A 23,563-nucleotide genomic window follows, 5' to 3' on the forward strand; every position below is an offset into this window, starting at 1 on the left:
TAAAAGAGTAAGATCGTATTGGTCCCGCTCCCTTTATTCTCAATAAACAGACTTAAGAAAGGCAGCCCAGGCAATCAACTTCTGTCTAAACGTAAATCAACATGTGTACGCTGTGAGCTGGCACACCAAGTAAAATATTATCAAATCAAGTCCCAATGAGTGATCTCATCATTCTGCTCAAATTTCAGTTATTTAATCACTCCGTCTGTCGAAAAATGCTGCTATAGCCGGTCCCCCCTTAAAGCGGCCAGGACTTATAATTGACCCAGCAGACAGGAAGCAATTAAAAAGAAGTCAAACACATGAGGGGCTTCGAGATCAAATTTGAAGAAAGCAAGGTCCAGTGCGGGCATGTTGGGCTCTGGCTTGCACAACTGTCAAATAAGTTGAGTGTTAAAAGACCACACTACATAAACAGATCTTTTTAAGAAAACGTAAACATTAAAAGATCTTCTAAACTGTGTTCTATAATCTTAAGTTTTTCAGAAATACACTTTCTGGTATCATCTTTCTGAGATTTGATGTATGAGACGTATGCCGGTTTAAACAACCACAGGGGAGCGACGGATATAGGTGAAGAATCTCTATTCAAATGTTTTGTATGGAAACCTAGCCAAGTGGAAACAGATGTGCCTCACTTTTGACCTATAAAAAAATGATATATGGTCACAAGTAATAAGGTTCAGCAGAGGCCAACGGTTCCAATTTGCTTCACTTTGCCGTGTTGTGCTCTGTGTTGTGTAAATGTGGACATATTTTTCAAACAAAAAGATGTGGCGTTTTCACTGTAAACCAAGTGAGTGCTCAGTATACTTCCAATGACCGGGTTGAAAGAAAGATCCATTTATTCACGAGTGCAACACGTTTAAAATCAAGGTCTTCTGTCAAGCACAATGTTATCACAATTATAATTCATCAAGTTGATATATTATAATTTGAAAACAGAGTTGTTCGGCAACAGAGAACATCTGTGATATTTTTTCACTTCTACATTTTTCAGGGAAGTCTAAAAATAATAAGCCAACGCTTTTTCTTTGCATCGTTGTTATTTTTCAATTGTCTCCCCCAGATTTAAAGTTAATATATCCCCATACTATTCCCACAGTGCTGTGGAAAGTGTAGGCCTCCAGATGTGTTAAGCCAGTTGCAATAATGCATCAATCAGACGCATTAAAAAGAAATAACTATGTCTGGTTCTTCAGTTTAGCAAAAATAACAGCATGATGAACCATCACCTCCATTAACTCAATAGAGCCCTATGCTCATGACAGAACAAAACAACAACTATACAGCCATCAAATCAAAAATGACCTTTGCCTGCTGAAAGAACAAGAGTCTCAAAAGCAGTGATGAAGAGGAGGAGCAGGTCAGTGCGAAGAAGACAATGCTTCAAAACCTGCCTTCACCTGGACAGACAATAATAGAAATCAACTTTATTAGTGAAGTGTGCAGAGGATAATCTGTCTGCGTTAATACCCTCCAGTACGTCTTCAATTGTTCTCTCTAATGAAGATGAATACCACACTGCAAAGACAGAGCTAAATATGTGACCTCACCAGTCCCTTTAGAGGTCAATAATCTTTTACAATAATTGCCTGAAAATTTTAATTGAAGCAAAATCTTGCTTAAGCATTCATCATCGTGGACAGACATTCCTCCCTTCAATTTTGCATTCCGATTAATTCCTCTAATTTAAAAGTAACTGCTTTGTGCCAGTATAAAGGAACACAATTATAAGTTTTAAATACATATAGCTTATTTCCATAAAACATTACTGTTCTAAATACAGAGGCTGCTCACCAAGGCATAAAAATGGCCAAATTCATTGCTGTAGATGCTTATTACCGAGACAACAACAATCTTTGAGGGTCTTTAAACTTGCAAATGTGACGAAAAAACTTGTTCTTGAGGGCTGATTCGTTTTTCCAGAGGTGTGTTTCCAGCCACACGTCTCACGAAGCACAAGCCTTTGCATATGTGCACGGTCGTATTTAAATACTGCCAATACCAAAAGCACATTATTTAATACATCCTTTAATAGGTCTGTAATTGCACTCGTCCAAATCGTTTCACACAATTGTTTATTAAGCCAAATTAGTCCGAATGAAGTATTTCCATGCCAATCAAATAGTTTGCTTGATTAGTAGTGTGCTCTTCCTGGCACACTGAAGAACAGATGAATCCAACAGGGGGAAAAAAGACAAGCAAAGGAAGGGCAACTTCAATTTCTGAGGACGACGAACTAAATTGTTCTGTCCCAATTTCTCAAGAGATACTTTGTAATCACGGCTAATTATTGTTGCATAGTAAAGTGGGAAAGGAACAATAGTCGTTGTTCCAGACTTTCCCCGAGTTGTTTTAAAAGTGAGAGATATTTTGAAGATTTACAGAAGTTCTATTACTGCACACCAGAGACACGATCAACCCTGCAGAGGACAACATAAAAACAAATCTCTATTGATTTGTTAATTTTTCTCTACTCTTAATATTCCAAACAACACACTGCACACAGTTCTTCTACCTTTGGTGTTTTTCACTCATTTATTTATAGATTAAATTCGTCATTGTGTAGTGGTGGGGAATGTTTTAATATGATTTATGTAAGAAATAGTGTCAATACTGCGATATAAAACCATTTCCTTATGTTTCCTCCATGTAAAGGCCCTCCGTTGAAAAGATCCAGTAAGTAAAAGTATGCAAGTATTGGTTGAAAAAGTAATAGGAAATCCTTGTTACACTATCAATGGATTGTTATACTGATACCTTAATGCGTATAGTGGCATCTATTGCTGTAGTTGGTTGAGGTGTTGGAGGCTATTAAAATGGATTCTTTGATATAGGCTACTATTAAATAAAACGGTATTTCTATCTATAACAGAGAGTCATATTTTTTAAGATCATATGTTGTGTGTAAAATCTGTGAGGTAGCCTAGTAACTAAAGTAGTGGAATAGATGAAGTGGGGTAAAAAGAAGCATGAAATGGAAACACTCAAGTAAAGTACTTCAAATTTGTTCTCAAATTGGTACTTGATCGTTTATACTTAGTTGTTGGTACATCAGACAAAGCTGACCCTTCTTTGTCAAGAGTTTCTGTCAACCTGATGCCACAGAAAAACTATCAAAGATACATATCTCTGCATCTGTACAGTTTCTCACCTATCTGACCTACTTGATGCATTGCATTTTCTCTAGACAGCTTGGGTTATACACACTGTGTGGGTGATTCTTCACTAAACATTCTCAGTAGCAAGTAGCAACCCTCCAAGAATCAAATAACCTTACCATAAATACCATTTGGATTAGACTGCATTCGTCAATTCCTTCAAAGCTAGCAACCTCAAATTCTTCTGCATTAAGGTTGACCAAAGAGAGGACATTTGTCAGAGATGTCAGGACTAAAATAAATAACTTCATGAAAGACTCAGAATAAATAGGGGTCAAGATAATAAATGCAATACATGTTCCACAGGCAAAAGAAAATGTGCAATGGCTCCCATCCTTTTTTTTTCAGATGATGGGATAGGCTTGCCATGTTTAACTTAACGCTGGGATGTTTGATTAACTGTGTTAATCATTTCCCATCTGCACTGAGCCCCTGTCTCTGCCTTTTGATTAAATTCTGACTAGTCTTGCATTGTTCATTATGTGTACTTGTCAAATAATTGACTGCTTGAAGGCAAAAAAGATTGTACGCCTTTCAATCTTGATGAAGAAGTGCTTTAATATCATGTCATTCACTTTGCATGGCATGTCCAGGAGACAGGGAGAAGTACTTCACCAGCACAACCTTCTCGGGGGGGTTGGGGGGTTATCATGAATACGTCCCGTCTGGTTTTCAACGAGCCTTTTCTCCCTGAGGGTTCATGTCCAGGGTCAAACACGTTGCCATTTGCCCCCAGCTAATTCGGAGTACGTATGGAGGACACATGACTGGAATTCAATTCACAGCATGATCTCAAATGATGGTAATTATGAATATTGTTTAAGTATGAGGGGGTAACAGAACAGATTTCATGAATCCACAAATATGTCATGACATAAATTTACCACAGATCATTATACTGCAGAATGCCTGAATACCATTTCAGACGTCTACTTTTCATATTCGAGAGCTGCGGCCCTCCTTTTTAATTACTTCACAGCACAAGTGAATCAAATCATCACGCTATCAGCCTTCACTAAGGTCTCAGACCTTCCAAGATAATGATACCAGCTTCATGCTGTGTTATTCCGAGGGTTAAGGGTGTGTAACGCCAGGCTTTTCAGCCCCATCTTTGCTCCCGGCTCTTAAAGCATACAGTCTTGTTTGTATAGTCTTTAATAAAGAAGCACACTACTTGGTATGCATATGCGGCAGACAGGCGTGCTTTACCTCCTCAAGGATAAACGGGAACCAAACACTCAACACGATTAGCCTTGACATAAGTATAGCTCAGCTGAAGTGAATGTGGAATAAAAGACAGTAAGCAGGGTTTATGGTCATGTAAGACCTTGTTTTGAAACTCCGTTATGAGCCATGGTCACCAAATCTATGTGAATAATTCATTTGTAAAAAGGTTGTTTCCAGCAGTCCCAGTCAAATTGCCTCAGTGTGGAAGTAAAATGAATTTGCTTGCATGGTTCCACAAGAATTGTGTACCGATGTACTTTTACTGGCTGCCTCTCCTCAATTGCTATGGCAACGTCGTAACTTCCCTCGCCAGACTGCAGGTTTGTACGAGATCACATGTCTTGCTCCTTTTCAGCGTTCAAAACTGCAGCCGCCAACATCACAGAGAACCCAGTTTCAGTTTGAGAGTTCTTTCTTCAGATAATGATATTAAGTCGTTGAGAGAAAGAGAGCCAAGAATCCCACCCTTGATATTTTGCCCGTGTTGAAAGAGAATGTTGAATTTTCCATTTCAGACACTATCTGGTCTCAAAATGAAGGCAACAAACACAGTTTTCAAGAGGCAGCAACCTCTGGTTCTAAAAAGTGAAGCTCATCCAGAAGTGCCTATGCTTGTATGCTTTCCAATGTCCAGAGGGGCAATGTCTCTGGCTGCAAAAACAAGTCAGATTGTATAGAAGTCTGTGAGAAAATGACTCTACTTCTCAATTGTGTTTGAGTAAACATTGTAAACATGAGTTTATGGTCTCAATCGTTGGTTTCAATTATTCTTCAATACAGCATGATGTTCATCTTGTAAAGTATGGTCCCATTTAGAGTGAAATAGACAATAAAGCAGGGTATGCTTTGGGGCGTAGCTATACCTTGCGATCAACAGGTCGATATCACGACGTGTACGTTATAGTGTTCGTTCTGGGTTTTTGTCAAACCCGAACTTAAACCCTTTCACAGTGCGTTTTCTTTTAAAAAAAACGTTCCATAATTCTTTCTGTGCCCCAATAGCGAGAAGATTAATTATTTGTTAACTCCTCCCACTTTTATACATTGTTGTTTCTTAACGGATTTGTAATTGGACATTGTGTATTGTGAAATTTGGCCAAAAACCAAGATGGCAATGGCCAAAATACCAAATTTAAGGCTTCAAAACCATTGTGCACAATTGCGTCACAATGAATATGACCACTTATACAGTCAATGGTTTTAAACCACAATGTTGTCAGGAGTCCTTGTTGGGATCCAGAGACAGAAACAGTGAGGCAGTTTAAAAGGAGCTGCAGAGATCGAGAGAGAGAGATGGGTCAGTATGTCTGTTTGTGTGTGTGTGGGAGGTTCTCTCCAAATTACTCGAGTGAACCCATAGGTCACTGGTTTGTCATGGTAAACGTAAGCCGTTGGAATTGAGTTCAGGAGCTTTCCCACCATCGCCTCGAGGTGGCAAAGGCTCAGCCACCGCTGCATTCTTGTATGTCTTACCATTAAGACCCAGTGAATGCCTTGGTGACAATGGTCATGTGGTCAATGAGGGTGCAGCAGTGGAAGCAGCCAAGACTTGGGCAAAGGGTGAGCACTCGGGAATGGACTCATTAAGTCACAGCTGTTGTGTTCGGAAACAATGAGGCTGGGACTCTTCTCAAACCTCTCCAGCACCCAAACATTAAGGTGGTGGTGGTGTGTGTGTGTGTGGGGGGTGGTCTGACAACAAGTAGTTGTATCTTAACGATGTCTCTGTGGACAAAGTAAACATTTATAGGGTTTTGTGTCCAAGTTTGAGAGATATTATACACAGGAAGGTTGAATTTGAATAGGCTTCCACTTGTCAAACACACAAACATGTTTGTGTGTGTTTCCTTTCTCGTTTCACAAAGTACACAATGAAGAAAACATTTACTACTTCATTTTCTTTTGTATTTCAGTCTTATTTCCCATCTGTATATCTCAAGTGATTCAAGCTAACCTTGCCTTTGAATTCAAAATCCCACTCTATCCCACGCCTCATGTCGACACAGTCAGAGGAAGCCAGAGAAGCAAAGCCAGTGACCTCTCCGTGGTTTGGGGGTGTCAGTATCATAACGCCCTTCCTCTCTTCACAAAGCAGTCCCCTGCTGCTGCAGCCTTGGTACTGCAATGCTAACACCATTGCACTAGATTGGATTAGAGAGACAACGAACTGTGAGATGGAGCCCAGGCTCACCACCAGTCCCATTTCTCATGTAAATGCCACATCAGTTCCTGGTGTCCTCTATAATAGAAGAGATACAACACAGAAAAAAAGTTCCTTTGTCTGCAAAATTACAGAAAGTGACATCAGTTTGTGTTATCTTATTCTTTTTTTGTTCACTTTTGTAAAACTCAAACTCTTAGAGCGCCTGGGAAATAACCAGAGGAGTGAGTCCCTGTCTCATGTCGTAGTGTATTACCCTGCAAGAGGTTTTCTTGGAGCGCTGAACTCTGGATTTTCTCTCAGTTTCCGTTCTCCTTTCCGTCCTGGAGTCGGCGGTGTTTGTTTTGGAGCTAACAGCTGACGTTTGAGGATTCCGGACGCCGGCCCACCAGCAGGTATGAAATCTTAACCTGAAACAACAAAGTTGCTACGATCAGAATTTATACTAATGGCTACAATGACAACCTGGCCCATGAATGCTAATACAAGTTCAAATTTGCTTTTAACAGGCTGCTTAACAGGAAAGTGTTTTGGAGCAGAATATCTCCTATGCATGGCTTTAAAATCAGATGTGGACAAAAAAAAAAGCAAGATAAACAAGAAAATGGGTGCAGGAAGAGCCAAACAGGCTCACGCGCAGGTCATCAAATCCAAGAATTTCCACTTCATCACTTCAGAAGCCATAAGTCAAGAAAGCTAATCTCCAGCTGACTGAGAGGAGCTGACTCCCACTTAAATATTTATTTGTGTTTAGGTGTCTGCGGATACGTCCTATTTCTTTCCAGACGAGGTTTGTGCAAGATCACGACTGCACATCTTCACGTGACCCTTCGTCACTCAAGACCTTTCTCGCATTTTCATAACCAGGTCCACCTGGATCCCATCACCAGAAGTCTCCAGAGTGGTTTGTGTGGGCAAAATGTAATTAAAGTTAGTGGTTTCACATGTAATTATCACAACAAAGTCGGGGCCTTGTGCGCCCTGAGTACTTTGTTGAAAAAAGGAAACCAATGTTTGTGTTTATCTTTGTGAATTAGCTCGAACCGACTTTAAAATTAACTTGGATCTCTGAGGGTCTTTTTTTTTAATCATCACAAATCCTCTCTAACACATGCGTTCATGCTTCGTCACATGCCGGTGCTGAAGCCTCTCTAAATCCTCACGAACTTGTAGTTTGTTTAAAGTGAGGTGCAATATGATAAGACATCTCCTGAGAGGTGGGAGTCAGCTGCTCGGCCCCGTGCCAGTAAAGTGCAGTAGTGTGTATTGGTTAAGCTGGTATTGGACCGTCTCAAATTTGCCCCTTGGTGTCAGATAAGCATACGCCTCGCCCCCGCCGCTCAACACACACACACACACACACACACACAGCTAACCACTCTCCAAACAGCACCCCCGCACAGCTGTCTCCTTCCCCTGGGAGACTGTGAAGGCCAACTGTGCAGCCACTGAAATGAGCTGCTAATCCCTGTACAGGCTCCCAAGCATATTACAATGCACAGAGCCGCTGGTCCATCAGCCACTGTTTGAGTGCGTGTGACTGTGTATGCTATCAGTCTATGTGCATGCATGTCTGCGCTTAGGCATGTGTCAATCTGTTTGAGTGTCAGCTGCATAAAGTAGTGTGTGTACATGAGAAGGTGAAAATGATTGTTATTCCTGCCCTGCGTGACCTCAGTAATAGCTATATATCCCCTTGCAGGGTTTTCTAAGAGCACAAGCAATTGCCATTGCAGGAAGAAGATTCCACTTCACCCCAACAAGTGTCTCAGCCATCTCTCTCTCCCATTCATTGGAGCAAAGTCATTACTGGTGCTTATGAAAGTGAAATGAATGAGAGCGTAAGGGGATGGATGGGAGGTCATGGCCTCAGGGCCACTGGCGAGTGAGGACGCATAAACTCATCACCTGGTACTGATGAAGGACCACTCACCTCAATCGCCTTCTCTATCTGTCCACCCTCACCACCTCCGCCGGTTTTTGCCCTTGCCACAAGGGAGAGCACAAAGATGAGTCAGGAGCAATTTTCTACTCAGTTGACGTTCACAAACAGCCATAAATAACACATTTTAAAGGGCAACTCGGTGTGATCACCTGGAATCAACATAAGTAAATGGAGATGTAGCCTGACTACACAGGGCCAGCATCAGCATGCCCTCCCTTTGATATCACTCCTGATCGCTGTAATTGCAAAGGTGAGCCTTTGTTTGAATGGGTTAATATTGTTATCATGGTGCTGTTATGAAATCATGCATTTTTAACAAGGAGAGCTGATTTTTGTCTCCAAATAGAAATTGAAATATTCATCAGTGTGACTGCGCCAGCCTGAGAAAAAAAGCTGATCAAACTGATGTTTTGGACGAGGAGTGTAATCAGAGACTGCTTCAATTCCACAGGAAAACCTGTTCTCCATCAAGAGAGGACTCCATCAAAAGAGATTGTTCTTTCAAAGTTACCATCAGAATGGCACAGATAATCTATTTGCTTCTTCGCTATGAAGGCCTCTGCACCGTCCGCATTATATTGTCAAAAATTGTAACACAATTCAAAATAAATACTATACATTGTGTCAATCATGTTTAGACACCAACCCTGAAACCTTTGTCTCTCATAAAAGTTTTCAGAACAGGTTTGATGTTTTGCATCAGTCAGAGTTGTTTGACCACCCAGAGCCACTGAAATGCAGAGTCATCATCCAAAATGGCATAATGATGAACGTATTTATGTTGTTCGAAGGATGTACAAAAGAGTAGACAGTAGTGACTGCGGTCGAGTCAGCTAAACGATAGCTTATTGCTAATGTCGTTAATTAATTAGCCCTGTTCAGGACCAGCACAATCCATTGAACCCACGTAATTAATTCCGTTTTGTCGGTAATGAGAATGTTCGCAACCAATAGAATAATAAAACGCATAAAACTCAGTTTACAAGGTTTCTGTGCGTTTTTATCAGATGACGGATTCAGGTCCTAAGTCTCAATATAAGTGTCAGCCAGAATTGTACATGGACTTTGGTTTGATTAAACAAGGACTCTCTGGTTAAACAGACACTAAGACTTGCCAAATCTGTGGTTTAAACATTAAACAAACACACAAATAAAATCGTAATCTGCCAAATTCGATGTAAGAGGTTTAAAAATCAGATTGATTGATGATCAGTCTGATGTCTATCCTCTGACAGTTGAAATGCAGAGAATGTAGACTATAGCCAGTGTAAAAACAAAAAACAAACTGTAAACTTAATATATACTGTTTTTAACCTCCACTAATGAGGACAGACTGTCAAAGGGCCTGCAACGAATTTCACCGCTTTGAATTCCACTGATACCTTGACTGTCTACAAGCATAACAAGGGCCATTTTTCACAGCTACCTGTCTGTGACACATTGCCCACTTATCCATCAGCAGGCCTTAAAACGAAAGCATTTGCCGTGAGTTTTCATATTGTAGTCGGTGACATATGGCCAGTCATATTTCACTTGACTGTTCAGTGTGTAAGATACGGAAGGGTGTAAATATTACAATGAAACTGGTCTGAGTAAAGCAAATTCTCTCCATGAAAAAAAAAAATTCTTCAGGACATAATTTGTTAGAGAAATAAGAAATCAACATCCTGAACAATCTTCTTTCAGACCAGTCATTGCAAATGTAAGAAAACCTACTTGTGGATTGATGGACGTCTGGCAGAGTTGGGTGAGACAATTGTGCACGTAATCAGCAATTACCTTAATGACTGTGCTGACATACATTGTGGTGTAGGGTTCGAGCGTGTGTGTCAGGGGGCTGGTGTTGGGAGAAGGGCCAGGGAGGACGGGGGTCTGCTGAAAGCCCCGTTGGAGTCTCTGAGTGATGGCTTGTCAACGAAGCACTCCTGTTTCAGACAGAGTCAAGGCTCAGGTGGCTCCGGCGGGTCCTTCTACCTCCACATGGCGTTTCTCAGGTCACGCCCGTCCGGAGCAGTGCCGCTTTCCACTCCCCTCCATCTGCAACACATTGCTAGCTCTGTTTCCTTGTATTTACTGGCTTTTTAATCTGTTCATGTTACCTTCCTAAACTCCCCAGTTGAGCAACGTAAATCTCAAATATGCCCAAGGCTTTCTTTGATCTTGTTGGTCACACCCAAAAATACCGTTTCCCGCTACAGCTTCCAGTATGGAAACTTAGTCAGGTAGAAAATAATGAATCTGCATTTTATATATGTGGTTTGATGTGTTCAGTGGTAGAAGAAGCATACAGCATACAATAATCTTAAGTAAGAATACAGAAATGTAAAATATTCCATTACAATTGCCTTTGATTTCTTACTTTAGTAAAAGTACAGCATTATTATCCGCAAACTCAACTCAACTGTATTTATATGGTCTGTTGTGTTAGTTAATGTTAGTGCTTCACAGAGTAAGATTTAAACAGCACAGAGAAAGGGTGACAACAAAACTGTACAACAATAGCATTTTTCAAGATAAAAAACAAACAACCAAATGTTAACAATAAATGAAGTCACTAGAAGAAATAAACAAGAAAGATTAAAAATATTATGAAAACCAATGACGAAGGCTTATGCTATGTTCCCACTAGAGCGACAAACACAACAAAACGGCCAAACGAAGCCAGCCACATTATCGCAGAGTCGCCGTTGAAGTGTTGCTAAAGCCCTTATTGACGCACTTATGTTGTTAAATAGCGTTGGGAACTGGCTAAAGGCAAGACACCGTTTTTCTTCCATTTTTTAGACCTAATGGAAGATGAATTGTGGGGTAAGAGAAGGGGACACGACAGGGTAATACAAAAACGCTTTACCGCATCATTGGAGTCCCATTCAACAGATTTGGAGCGTGTCACGCAGCAACAAGTGTCTAAAGTTGTAGCTCCATGTCACCGGCTTCCATTGACCTTCTTAGTTCCTACCTAAATAGAACAGCTCACAACAAGGTGTGTGGATTATCTTGAGTAACCGGGTCATGATTTCTGGCATTTTTTGGGGTGCTTTGAGCACCACAAGGCCAGTGCCATATAGTCCCATTATATTCAAGAGGCAGAAATCTCTACGGTCAATATCTCCAAAACTAGGAAACTCACACCAAAACAATCTAGATTGATAAATAACTCTGCAGGTAAGAGGAAAAACGTGCATTTTTGATTTTGGGATGCCGGTTTTAAGTAAAAACCAGGCTGAAAAGATAAGCCTAAAGGTTTCTTTTAAGCATGTCCACAAAAGTGGCGTCCCTCAGATCTTCAGGCAGACTGTTCCAGAGACTTGGGCCAGAGTTGCTAAAAGCTGTGTCCCCATTCATTTTTGTTGAAATCCTTGGGAGGACCAGGAGGCCAGATGCAGATGATCTGAGGGACCTGCTATAGGTACCTATATAATAAGCATGTCAGCAATGCCAGACCATTCAGTGATTTAAAAACGGGACAGAAAGGTAAGGTTTACCTGTTGAAAAACAACTTTCCAGTCAGTATACCAAAAACTGAGGAATCTAGATTGCTTTTTTGGAGAAGTGGTCTAACCATGGCAGTCTTTAAAGGAACAGATAGGGTGACTGTGCAAAAAGAATGGTGAACTATACTTAATAATTCATCCGAGAGGCAGTTTAAAACAGTCTAACAAAACAGGGTATGGGGTCAAGCGAGCGCGTTGAGGGTTTTAACTCAGAGAGCACATCTGTATCCGCCAGAGTGCAATTGAATATATATGTATACATATTTGAATATATACTCTTTCATTTAAAGAGTGAGTCATGAGGTTGACTTGACACATGCTGAAATTATTTCTAAAAGAAACCGAGAAATCTGAAAAAAAAATAGCAACTCATTTGTGGCTCATATTCGCCATGTGCTGCTTGCTACTCAAACATCCCCTATTTTGACACATCATTTCAGCAATCATATAAGCATATACGTACAAACCACCAAGTGTGAGAGGTCTATTTGCCTTCATGTGCACTTGACAGCTTAACTATTATCATACAGGAGCGTGTGCAGCAGTACTTCCAATTAGTACATGTAAATGAAAGGGCCTAATAACCGCTGATGAATTATTCAGATGTAACACTGGTGTCACATTGATTTGTTCATACCAAGAGTTGTGATAAAAACAGCCTCTTCATTATAAATGACCACTGAATTACTCATTTGTGTCATGCCTGAAGAGTGATGTGGGTTTCAGCATAGTAAGTACTCATCAAATTATATTCGGCGGGGCATAGCCTTCGAATTATATTCATAAACAAAAAAAAATCTCTGAGTCTATATTTCCAGGTAGCTGCGGCGTGTTTTGTTGAACATACAAGCAGCCTTTTGAGCTGTGTGTACTCATAAGCCCATCCTGCCGTGCATGTATTCATGACATCTTTGGAATTGTAAGGATACACTTGCGGTTGTTTACCTTGCTTTATGCAGATTGCATTTTCATATTGAATTTAGCCTGCTGAGTTGGAGCCCATTCAAAAGTGCAGTGTGCTGTGCTGCAACTAGAAATGAGGGGATCCTGAAGCGAGCTAATGTGCATTTCTATTGGCATGCCAACGCACTGTTACAGTCTTTGACTTGATAACATCGTTCATCTTTCAGTGCTATGCGAAAGAAGTCTGCATGCTTCAGAGTACCCAATGCAAGAACATCATTGAATAGAGACGACTTCAGCCCGGCAGAAGCTGACTGAAAAAAACCCAAATTAATTGTTTAATGAAAATGATGTCATCACTTAATTCTCCGTCACTGAAAGAAAAAAGACGAATTCTGCTGCTGATTCTGTTGTCTCACTAGGAGTGAGTGAGTGAGTGTGTGTGTGTGTGTGTGTGTGTGTGTGTGTGTGTGTGTGTGTGTGTGTGTGTGTGGGAGGGAAGTTGTCAAGTTTTGACTGTGACAGAATTTAAATAACAGATTGTTACTGACCTAATTGTGGTACTTCTGCATTAGTGTGTAATGTGCCTGAACCAGCGGAATGATAAATGAGCAGTTTGTGTGCTGACTGATGAGACGGCTGCAAAGCTATTTGAGTTGAAGACACACAAGGATAGTGACTTTGGCTGGAGCAGCATTAGCTTTCTTAACCGGTGACTTCTCACAGCTCACCACAGGGGAGGCGTGTCATCGTGGTTCATAGGTCTGTATATGTCAGATAAGAAGCAAAGTGCTTACTGGCTCATGTAGTGTATTGCATGCTACGAAGTCGCAACAACAGCACCAAAGACAGGATGCTTGACTTGGCAACTTTCAAACCTGGAAAAAGTGGAGGAGAAGCAAACAGATGGAATAAAGAAAACATAAAAGATCATCCATTTGGAAAAAAAAGAGACAGAACGAAGTTGAGAACTGAAGAGAGAGAAAGGCAATAAGAAAAAGAGCGAGAGAAGCAAGCAAGAGCAAAACCTTCCAGCATGAAAGACCCTAACCACTATATCTCCTCCCCGATAAGGCTCCAGAAGCTTATCAGCCACTGGGTAATTTCAATTAAAAGGGGTTTTGCAAGACAAGTGGTTAAATACCTCAGAGGAAACCTGTCACCACAGCAGAGGTAGCAGACTGCCTCCACAAGACAGAGGGAGAGAGGAGAGGAAGAAGAATACAGAGTGCTGCTTGAATGGCTGGACTTGGCCCCGGTAGCAGCACGTGATGAGCGTTATTGCATTAGCTCCTCGCCAATCATATAATGAACTCTCTGTCAGACGAGACAAAAGTCCGGCCACACCCCTGCAGCACGGCAAGAAGCTAGAAGAATGCGATCGGTAGGATTAACAATGAAGGAGCCCTGAAGGGAGCCAGAAAGAGGCCTTTTGCCAGAGAGAGATAGGAAGATTCAAGAGCTTAGCATTGTCAAATGTTTGATTCAGCCATGACCGTGAGTGCAGCCAAACAGATTAGCCTGTTTACCACAGGTTCTCATTTAAGAGATAAATCTTTAAATGTTGGATTTGGCAGAGGGAGGTGGAGAGGGGCAGCATCTATGTCACACTAAGTAGGAGGGGGAGGGGGGGGGGGGGGACATCTAATGCCACCGAGTAACAAAGAGCCAGAAATAAAACTTCTAATTAAGCTCAGAGTTGTCTGAATTAATGACGGCTGTAAGCAGACTATGATCAATATGCCTCCGTATATATCTCTCTCCCAGGGTGAGATGAGGATCGAGCTATCTTCACGTAGACGGTGTGAGATGGGGGGGTTGTGTTCTTTGTTGTAGCTCAGTGGAATTCTTGCCTCTCTCCTCTCCTTCCCTCTCCACTCCTTTTGTTCTTGACTATTACAGCGGGGGTGATGAGGCTCCCCTGGGCGTGTTCAGCTACAGAAGCCCAATCTCAGTGGATAATCATCTTCAAGATACATCAACAGGGCGCTTGTAATTTTGAACGACTGGGGGAAAAGAAATAAAACATGACGCATTAAAAAACAGCAAAGATACAGAAAAAAAGCAGAGGAGAAGTAAAAAAAACAACAACAGGACAATATATTTAAAAACAGTTAGCTACTGTATGTAGAATTACAGTTTTCCCAACTAGCTTTCATCTAAAACGGTTCTTCTTTTTCATAAAACATTGCACGTTCCCACCACATTTGCTTCCCACCCGACTATTTCTGTGCTGAACGCACCCACAGTTTGGCTGTGAAAACCTCCGTTCTCTGTCAACTTGTTAGCAAAGGACCGTGCCAAGCATTCCACACCATTTCCAATTAATGATGCTGCTCTTGGCAACAAAGTAGTAAATGACTACCAAGAGAGTTGTTTTATTTCCCAAGATGAAGTATACACAGCTTCCGTTTCTCACTCAAGAATTGATAACTACTAGATCCTGTACGACCCACTTTCTTACTAATGAGAGGTCATCACACTGGGTGTAAATGTCAGGGGGAAATACTGTCATTTCTGTTGGGCAATTCTTTAGTGCTTTATTGACCTTATGGGACAGAGCATGTATTCCCGGCAAGTGTCAGGTGTATGAGTTAGGCACAAAAAAAGGACAAACTACTGTAGGGCAACTTTTAATAGAACCCCTGTGTGTTTGTGTGCATGTGCACGCACACACACACACACACACACACACACACACTACAATATAATAGAGATGGCAACTGGCAGATGATAACGACGTGACGGACAATGATTGACAGGTGGATTGTAATGTTGATGAGCTGTGGGTCTAACTGACCATTACATTCTATGTGCAAAACAACAGCATTCTCTGGGAATCCCATTGGCCACATGGCTATCTTTGTTCAAATCAATAACATCTCAAGCTATCACAGATGTATCCTGAGTGACCCTTCAAAATGGCAGCCATATGTCCACTACAGCAGAGAAACGACTTGCTTTAAATGTACACCAAACTTTGGATGTAAGGCATATTTGTTACGAGTCTTGTGCAGCCCACTATTTTCCTTTCAGCGTGGCTAAGGTTGTCAAAACTGGTTCTCAAAATCTGAGGTAGTGAAGTTAAAGAGTTTCAAGCAAGCTGAAATGTGCAAATCTCAGAATTAACATAGGTCTTGACATGGAATAGCAGGGAGTTGTCATAGAGGATCATGAATATTCAAGCCTGTGACCTAGTTTGATACGCTAGAGCAGGACAGTGGGGTGCAGGGTAAAAAAAATCCATCTGTACTCAAATGTACTACAGCGACGTGGTAATACGAATCAATGTGGGAGGGATTTCATTTGAATTACTCAATCAACTGTTGAGCTACCTTCTGCTTTGCAAAATAGGTTCTCTATCTCCTCACATCTTCATAACTTAACACTCTTGAGCAGTGAAGTAGCAAACTAAAAAAATACACTTCACAATTAGGACACACGGTCCACCATGAGAGATAAGTCCCTCAAAGACAAAGTGTGAACACCCTTCCTCTGAATCATTAAGCAACATACTGAAGTACACAAATGAAAAGTGTTTCATTCTTCCCAGACCATAAGTTAATAAAAAATCCACTCTGTTGGCACCAGACTGTCTGACACAAACTCAAATTGATTCATAATTGAGTTTGTATAGATTTTTATCCAGCTTTTGCTGGTTACATTAGGGCTTGACTAGTCTCATTTTGCAGTGGAGTGTACAGCAAAATGCAACCTATGCTCCAGGCTCACCGTGCGCCGTGCATTGCAATAGCTTGCTCAAATAATAACAGGCTCTGAAGGACAATTTTGCTTGCCACTCATCAAGGTGCAAACACTGAAGGATATATTTAGGGACACCTTTTTCCACTGACACAAGCCTTTTTTTCGGACTATTAGGTCTTACATTTTGCAATTCTTAAATGAGACTCAGAAAAAAGTACAGAAAAGCTTTGGGGAAGGAAATAAAACATTTCATGCATAGCATTTTCTGAAATTTCCCATTCATAAGCAAGCTCAGACACTAATATTTTAAAGGGCAATAACTGCTGTTAGTCTATGTTTTCTTCATGTCAACCAATCTTGAAGGGTTGTGAAGAGACCAAAACCAACAATGTGTTAGCCTGTGTTTCAATACTCATCTGTGGGTCCACTCCTTCCTATTGAAGACACAAACATTACGTTTTATTTTAATGAAATGTTAAATAAAAAATAAAAAAGTAATTTCCTAAAAAAGCTTGTCAATGTAGCTTATAGCAAACATTACCCAAACAGGAATAAAACATTCATTTGATGGGGACTATTTTTCCGCTGTGGATTAATACACATTTGGTGCTCTAATGCATTGGATCTTCTTTTTTTCAGCCAAAGACCTCTTACTTGACTTGGCCTATTTTTTTTTTACACTTCTATAGTTTTAGTTAATGTAAAAGAACAATGAAGATAATTATGTAGTAAGTGCATTAGAAAGATATGAGACATGTATAAAAATTTTATTATTATTTGAACAAAAAAAAAGAAATAAAGAAAAAAAATTAATCTGAAGACTTTTGCACCATGGACCCCACTTTGACGATCACTGCTCTAGTGAGCATTTACAGCAGCAGGACGGTGAATGTGGCAGTGATTAAAAAGATACGAGGGCAGTCATGCTCATAATGTTTTCCTTTTCTTTAAAAAAAAATTTAATTAAAACACGGAGGCCTATAGGAACACAGAAAGATAATACTTATTTGTTGACTTTGGTCTTTTCATGGGATTTACTTACAATGAGAAGAAACTGTTATTGAACTGAGTGAACATAACCAGTTGTGAAAAAAGAAACTGCGTTGATATACCACCAAAAAGTCAGTTTGTCACCAAAGGTATATTGAGAACCTTGGACTTGCCTAGCGCTGCCGCACACGCCTTTGTTGATGTCTCACTTGGTGCGGGTGCTTTGTGATTAAGAAGGAGGCAGGCCATTCATCAGACACTGCTGTCCATTCAGTCCTCAGTGGGGCCTGTCATATAGGTCTCTATCCAGCCCTGAGCCATGGTCAATCTTCGGGCCAGACAGCAACATCCCTTTGCGACAAAAAGAAAGACTAAGTTTGGGATTTATGGTCGATCTGCAACAGGCCTTAACATCTCCGAAGGGAGCACATAAAACACTGAGGAAAACAGAGTGTGAGCAGTAACACACACATTTGTCTTTTATGGCTCTCTGTACTGATAATGATGTTTGATTTTCCATTATGTTCCAATGAAAGGTGAGAGAAACCAAGGCTGGTGCTTTGATGTCCTGACCCATTGCTGTAAATGCCCGTGTCTGTAATGTAAACTTTTCCTATTAGTTCCAACAGGATTAGACGCCCTGAAAAAAGATGGTTAACCCATGCCAGGGCCCCGAGGTGCTCATTAAGTCCACCTAGCGAACAATATCATAATAATAAAAAGAATGCAGTGAATCTTGTCTGTATGTAATGCTGTTGTTTTTCTCCTGAGGAAGGACCCAAGGCGGTTCAAAGCAGCTCTTCGGTTGTAAAAGGCAAGTCAGCTACCATCACTTACCCATACTTTGAATAATATGTCTTTGAAGGATCATATGCATATTTAAATAAGGGTATATGTGGTGCACATTGACAGTGCTTCATTAAAAGACATGATATATTCCCATTTCATTTGGTGGAATCCCCAGTGCCGCATTTATTGGTTGTCCCTGGCAATACCGTGGAACATTAATAAAGCCCACCAATATCATTCAGCTTGTGGGATAATTAGGCAGCCTGTCCCTGAGAAGACTGTATATGGCACATAAATTCTATTAATAAGCTATATATTGGTTTAAGATCTAGAGGCCCTGGATCTAAACTTGTCATGAGAGTAGAAGAACATTATAGCACCTTAGTTCTGTGGGGATACTAATTTATGGATTTTGTCCACAATTAAAGTTGAAATAGGTAAACATTCCTCTCCTTACTGTTTCATTTTACTGCTCAATATATATTTAAATTATGAAAACGTACTGAATCTGTCTATAATATTATTTTACTTTTAAAATGATTAGCTTGGTTTTGTCCAATTCGCTATGTAACTTAATCCAGTGACTGCTCGACCGTAACAAAGCAGAATTTGTACACAATATTGAACTGCTGCAGCAATTATCTTCCTGCTATTTCCTTTTATTCGTATTATATTTTTGTTTATTCCTATTATTACATTGTTTGTGTTTATAACAAATCAATTTCAATGAGACTAAGGATGTCTCGCAAATAGTGGAAGGAATCAGTATGTGGAAATTACATAGCATTAGTAATTCCACCTGCATATCTCCAGTTAATGAAAGCTTTTACATTTGCTGTTTTAAACATCCACGATGGTCTTTCTCAGGAAAACTGCACAATAATGCATTTTCATTAGTTTTTACTTACATTACAAGAATAAATAAAGAGGAGTATCAACCAAAAAGCACCACAGCAATGACAGCTTAGCAATTGCTGGAATCTGAGAGAAATATTAATTTTACTGCCGTTGACTAAGGTGAACTTGCAATGTGCCTCTTTGGCTCACTTTTGGCTCGTTCTATTGTTTCTGAAATACCAATGGAAGGGTCATTTAAAAAGCTTTGCTGGCCAACTCGGAAGATGGATATATGGAGAAGGTGGTGTGGCTCAAAGGTCCGAGGCTAACCCTCCAGCAGTGACTCTCTCCCACCGCTCTGGTTGTAATTACCTTACAGACAGAGACGTGGAGAGAGGCAGGATGTAGGGTGGCACTGCAGCTGCTGCAGAGTGGCAGAGGAACAACAGGATGGCCTAAGTGGAGCCAGGAGAGATGCTGAGGTAGAGGGAATGAATCTCAGGTTTCTAGTTCCACCTCGCAATTGTCATTCACTTATTTGCTATAGCCAGACATTTGCATGCTGTTTGATCAGACTGGTACATTTGTCTTTGAGACAGCTTTATAAACTTCATTGTGGTTTGGACCAGTAACACTCCAATCCTCGTTCTAAGCTGATTCAGACCGATCACAGCTGCATTACTCACGCAAGTGCATATAAACAGAGGCTGCCCACAAATAGTTAGGCAATCAAGGTGCTGATTTTCGAAATGCCTCAACTGCATCCTCAAAGTAAACTGCTCCCACTCCCATGAACACTGGTACAACTCTATTGATTAGTGGTCAATGGTTGGAAATAAGTGGAAATCAAAATGAGATGTACTTTGCTGGATTAAGGCTTTGAACCAGCAAACGGATTCCCGACATGACACATCCTGCTAAAGCCCATGGTGAAAAAAAAGGTTTACCAAATCACAAACTATCACAAAGACTATTTAAATTTGTTTAGTTTATATGTCTCTTTCTTTTGTTCACACACACACACACACACACGCACACACACACACACACACACACACACACACACACACACACACACACTCAAATAAAAAGGTCCTATTTTCTTTACCTGCCTGGACTGAGCCGTTCCCAGCATGCACTGGACAGCAGATGGTGCATGGTACAAACTGACGTGACCTGTGTAACAGAAAAGAAAATTAATCATAAATATCTCATTAGATAAACAGATATCACATCATGTGCATTATCCACGATCAAACCATTATGGTTTGTTTCACATTTGCAATGTGGGTAGTGAAGGAATTTAAAATGATTAACAATGATTGATTGCTGTGCCATGCTCACTCATGGTCACAGAGTGAATGATATGCTTCATGTGTGACCGACTTCATCTCATAGAAAGCTCACAGAAATACTACTTTTAGTGAGTAGCCATTTATCACTTGTTGGCTTGAATTGGAAAATGGTAAGAAATGATCCGTATTTATGCAGAGGTGATCTCACTCACCTTCTTATTTAAAGAATAAGATATTTAAAGCTCAAATATCAAACAAGCTCTAGTTCCAGTTTTTATAGTTAAGATTTACTATATTTCTTTAACTTGTGATAGTTAATTGAATATCTTTGGGTTTTGGAGACAACAAAAGCTATTTGAATTTTGAAGACGTCACCTTGTGCTTTAGATGAAACTGATGAAACTGACGTTCAAATGCAAATCAACAAAATAAATCAGTAGATTCATTAAAATCCTTGTATCAATAACAATAACAAATATTGTTTTTCATGCTACTGTATATGTGAATATATGTACGTCAAATATCTGTAGGCAAAATAAGATAGATTTGAACACAATGTAAAGAAGTCCAGTAGGGTTAAACAAAAATAAACAAAACCCCTGTATTATATCATGCTATTATGATAAGGCACATGGTGACTGCAGATTTATGACCCAAACTTGGTAAACAAGAGAATCCAACTTACTTATCTGTACCTTAAGATACTAACAATATTTACATTTAAGTTTTATTCATAGTATCTTAGATTAATGAATCTTCAGAAAAGTACTTCCTAGATTTGAGGTTGACGTACTCGCAGTAAAGCCGGGCTCTACTATGATTTGTTCTCTAACTGGGCAGTGACAGCTCCCTGCAGAAGCAATGGCACCTTGTCACAGGTACAAAACTCCCTCGGTACTACAGGTGTGAAGGTTTCCGGCTGACCATACCTTCTGATCCCTCTGTTGAAATGCATAGCTCTTTTGCAAGACAAATGTATGTTATCTCTCAGAGAGATGTAAAGTGGGAAACTCTTAGAAACCGAGTGAGTAATATGCTAAAAGGAGTGCTCTCAAAACATTCCTAGAATGACTGCAGAGAAGTTTAAAGTGACTGGATTTGCTTATTGCTTCCACCTTCAGCCCTCTTTCAGCCAAGTTGTGTATGGCTGCCAAATGGGGGTTACTATCAGCAACAGTGAAGTGGCAGAGGAGCCACTTAAACACAGGCAAAGCCAAGAAACGGATCTCCTGTGAGAAGAATGTCTGGCTGTCTTCCCATGTCATGCAGTGGTGCTGATGGACTGATAAAGGTTTTGCCAAGTGGATTCTTCCCTTCCTGTGACACTCCTGATTGGCAAAAAGCAGAGTCAGAGCTCTGGGAGACACCAGCTCTTTCTTTTTTTCTCTTTCCAATCTGTAAGTAAAAGGACCTCAAAGATAATTGTGACAAGCTGCTGACCCCCGTGCCCAGGTCGAATTTCTCCAGGACGGGGGTCACTTCCTGGCCAAAAACAAACTATCTAATAAGGACTCAAAACCATTACCACTGCTTTACATTGTAGAGGACGTGCTCCCCTGAGACTTATTTACTTATCAGTTTCCTCAGTAAGATAAATGTCACACATAAACTGCGATGACTCCGACTGACGAGCCAGTGGTATAGCAGGATGTGCTCCTGGAAGCAAGCTACTGCTGGCTGATTAAGTGTTATTGTCTCAGTCTTGTGTGTATTTCGAAAGCATAAACCCCAAAAATCTCAAAGAAGGAATGAGAAGGTTAACTGCTTTTTTAATGGCAATATCAAGCTCAAACGGATCCTAACAAATCAGAAAATGAGGGGGTAAATGTGAGATCATCAACTACAAAACTCCATGCAGTATGGAAAACTTGATTTAAAAAACTGTGTTGTGGTTTATGAGCAATATATACGTGTCTGGCAAGGACAAATGGGTTTCCCTTACAACATAGTTAAGAATAATGATGTTCACCAATTGATTTAACAGCAGAGCACCCTCTGACGCTAAAAACGCGAGCACATTTTTGCCAAAAGCATGACGTTAACAGATGATTTCGTAAGGAATGGTTTGTTTAAGGGCCTAATGTATCTGAGCTATGTCAACAGCTAGTTCCACATGTCAGCAGTGTTGTGTATTTAAACCTTTTTACACGTTTGATTGATGGTGCTAATGAGTGACATACAAGGCTTTAATTTGTGTAGTCTTCATGTCAAATGTCAAAACAACGGAGATACACGGACCATAGCACATCTGGAAAATCAAACTGCAGTAGAATAATGTAATATATACTATTCTTTGTTATTTGATGCCTATTGTAGGCAAAAAACAACAAACAGTGATGGCAGTAGCAGTAAGAGATATGTCTATATGGAATGAAATTAGACTGTAACCTCTTTTTCCAGGCGTTTTGGTTGGCTTCACCTTAATTCTCATTCGTTTTAGATAATCTTTGTACCATTCTGACGAATTCAACCATCCACCGCTCATTTGTTAATTTCCACAGTTTATAAGTTGATTTGCAGCAAAATACGTTCACGAGGGAATTAAAGTAATGACCTGGCCTGCCAGTCACCACAGAGGTGGTGAAAGCAATTTTACACTTGGCCCAGAGAGACCGTAATTCTAATTTGAATAGTTGAATAGTGTGTATTTTTATTGTTTGGGCCATTTATTTGAAAAAAGTACATTGGGGCTTGGTGGATGTCGAGGCAAGGAGAAGAGAAAATCATTGCAAGCGTGCAACTTATTCATTTATTGTGGCTTAATTAAAAATGTCCCTTTTCATTTGTTGAACCCATTTGTGAATGGAGGCAGAATGAATGGAGATTATTTTAAAGGTTACTCAGATTTCTAGGATTAATGTTAAAAATGAAAGAAAAATTCCAGCTTCTTAAATGTAAAAACTTTCTGGTTTAATTACTCCTCTATGAAAGTAAACAAAATACATTTGAATTGTTGACGATATACAACATTTATCATTTCGGGCTTTGGGTAACACTGATCAACTGTTTTTTATCAAATACTGACATTCAAAAGATCAAACCACTAACGGTTT

At 40.2% G+C, this 23,563-nt stretch overlaps 1 long non-coding RNA gene across 1 annotated transcript; it reads left to right on the forward strand.

Annotated features, from left to right (window-relative positions):
• Positions 1–13,690: 13,690 nt before the first annotated feature.
• LOC142946634 (uncharacterized) lies at positions 13,691–23,292 on the forward strand. Its single transcript, XR_012953098.1, has 2 exons — positions 13,691–19,697; positions 21,632–23,292. It is a non-coding gene; the product is annotated as an uncharacterized LOC142946634 (long non-coding RNA).
• The last annotated feature ends 271 nt before the right edge of the window (positions 23,293–23,563 follow it).

Source organism: Anarhichas minor, unplaced genomic scaffold (assembly GCF_050575085.1).
Source record: "Anarhichas minor isolate MPS153535 unplaced genomic scaffold, ASM5057508v1 ptg000010l, whole genome shotgun sequence".
Lineage (NCBI taxonomy): Eukaryota > Metazoa > Chordata > Actinopteri > Perciformes > Anarhichadidae > Anarhichas > Anarhichas minor.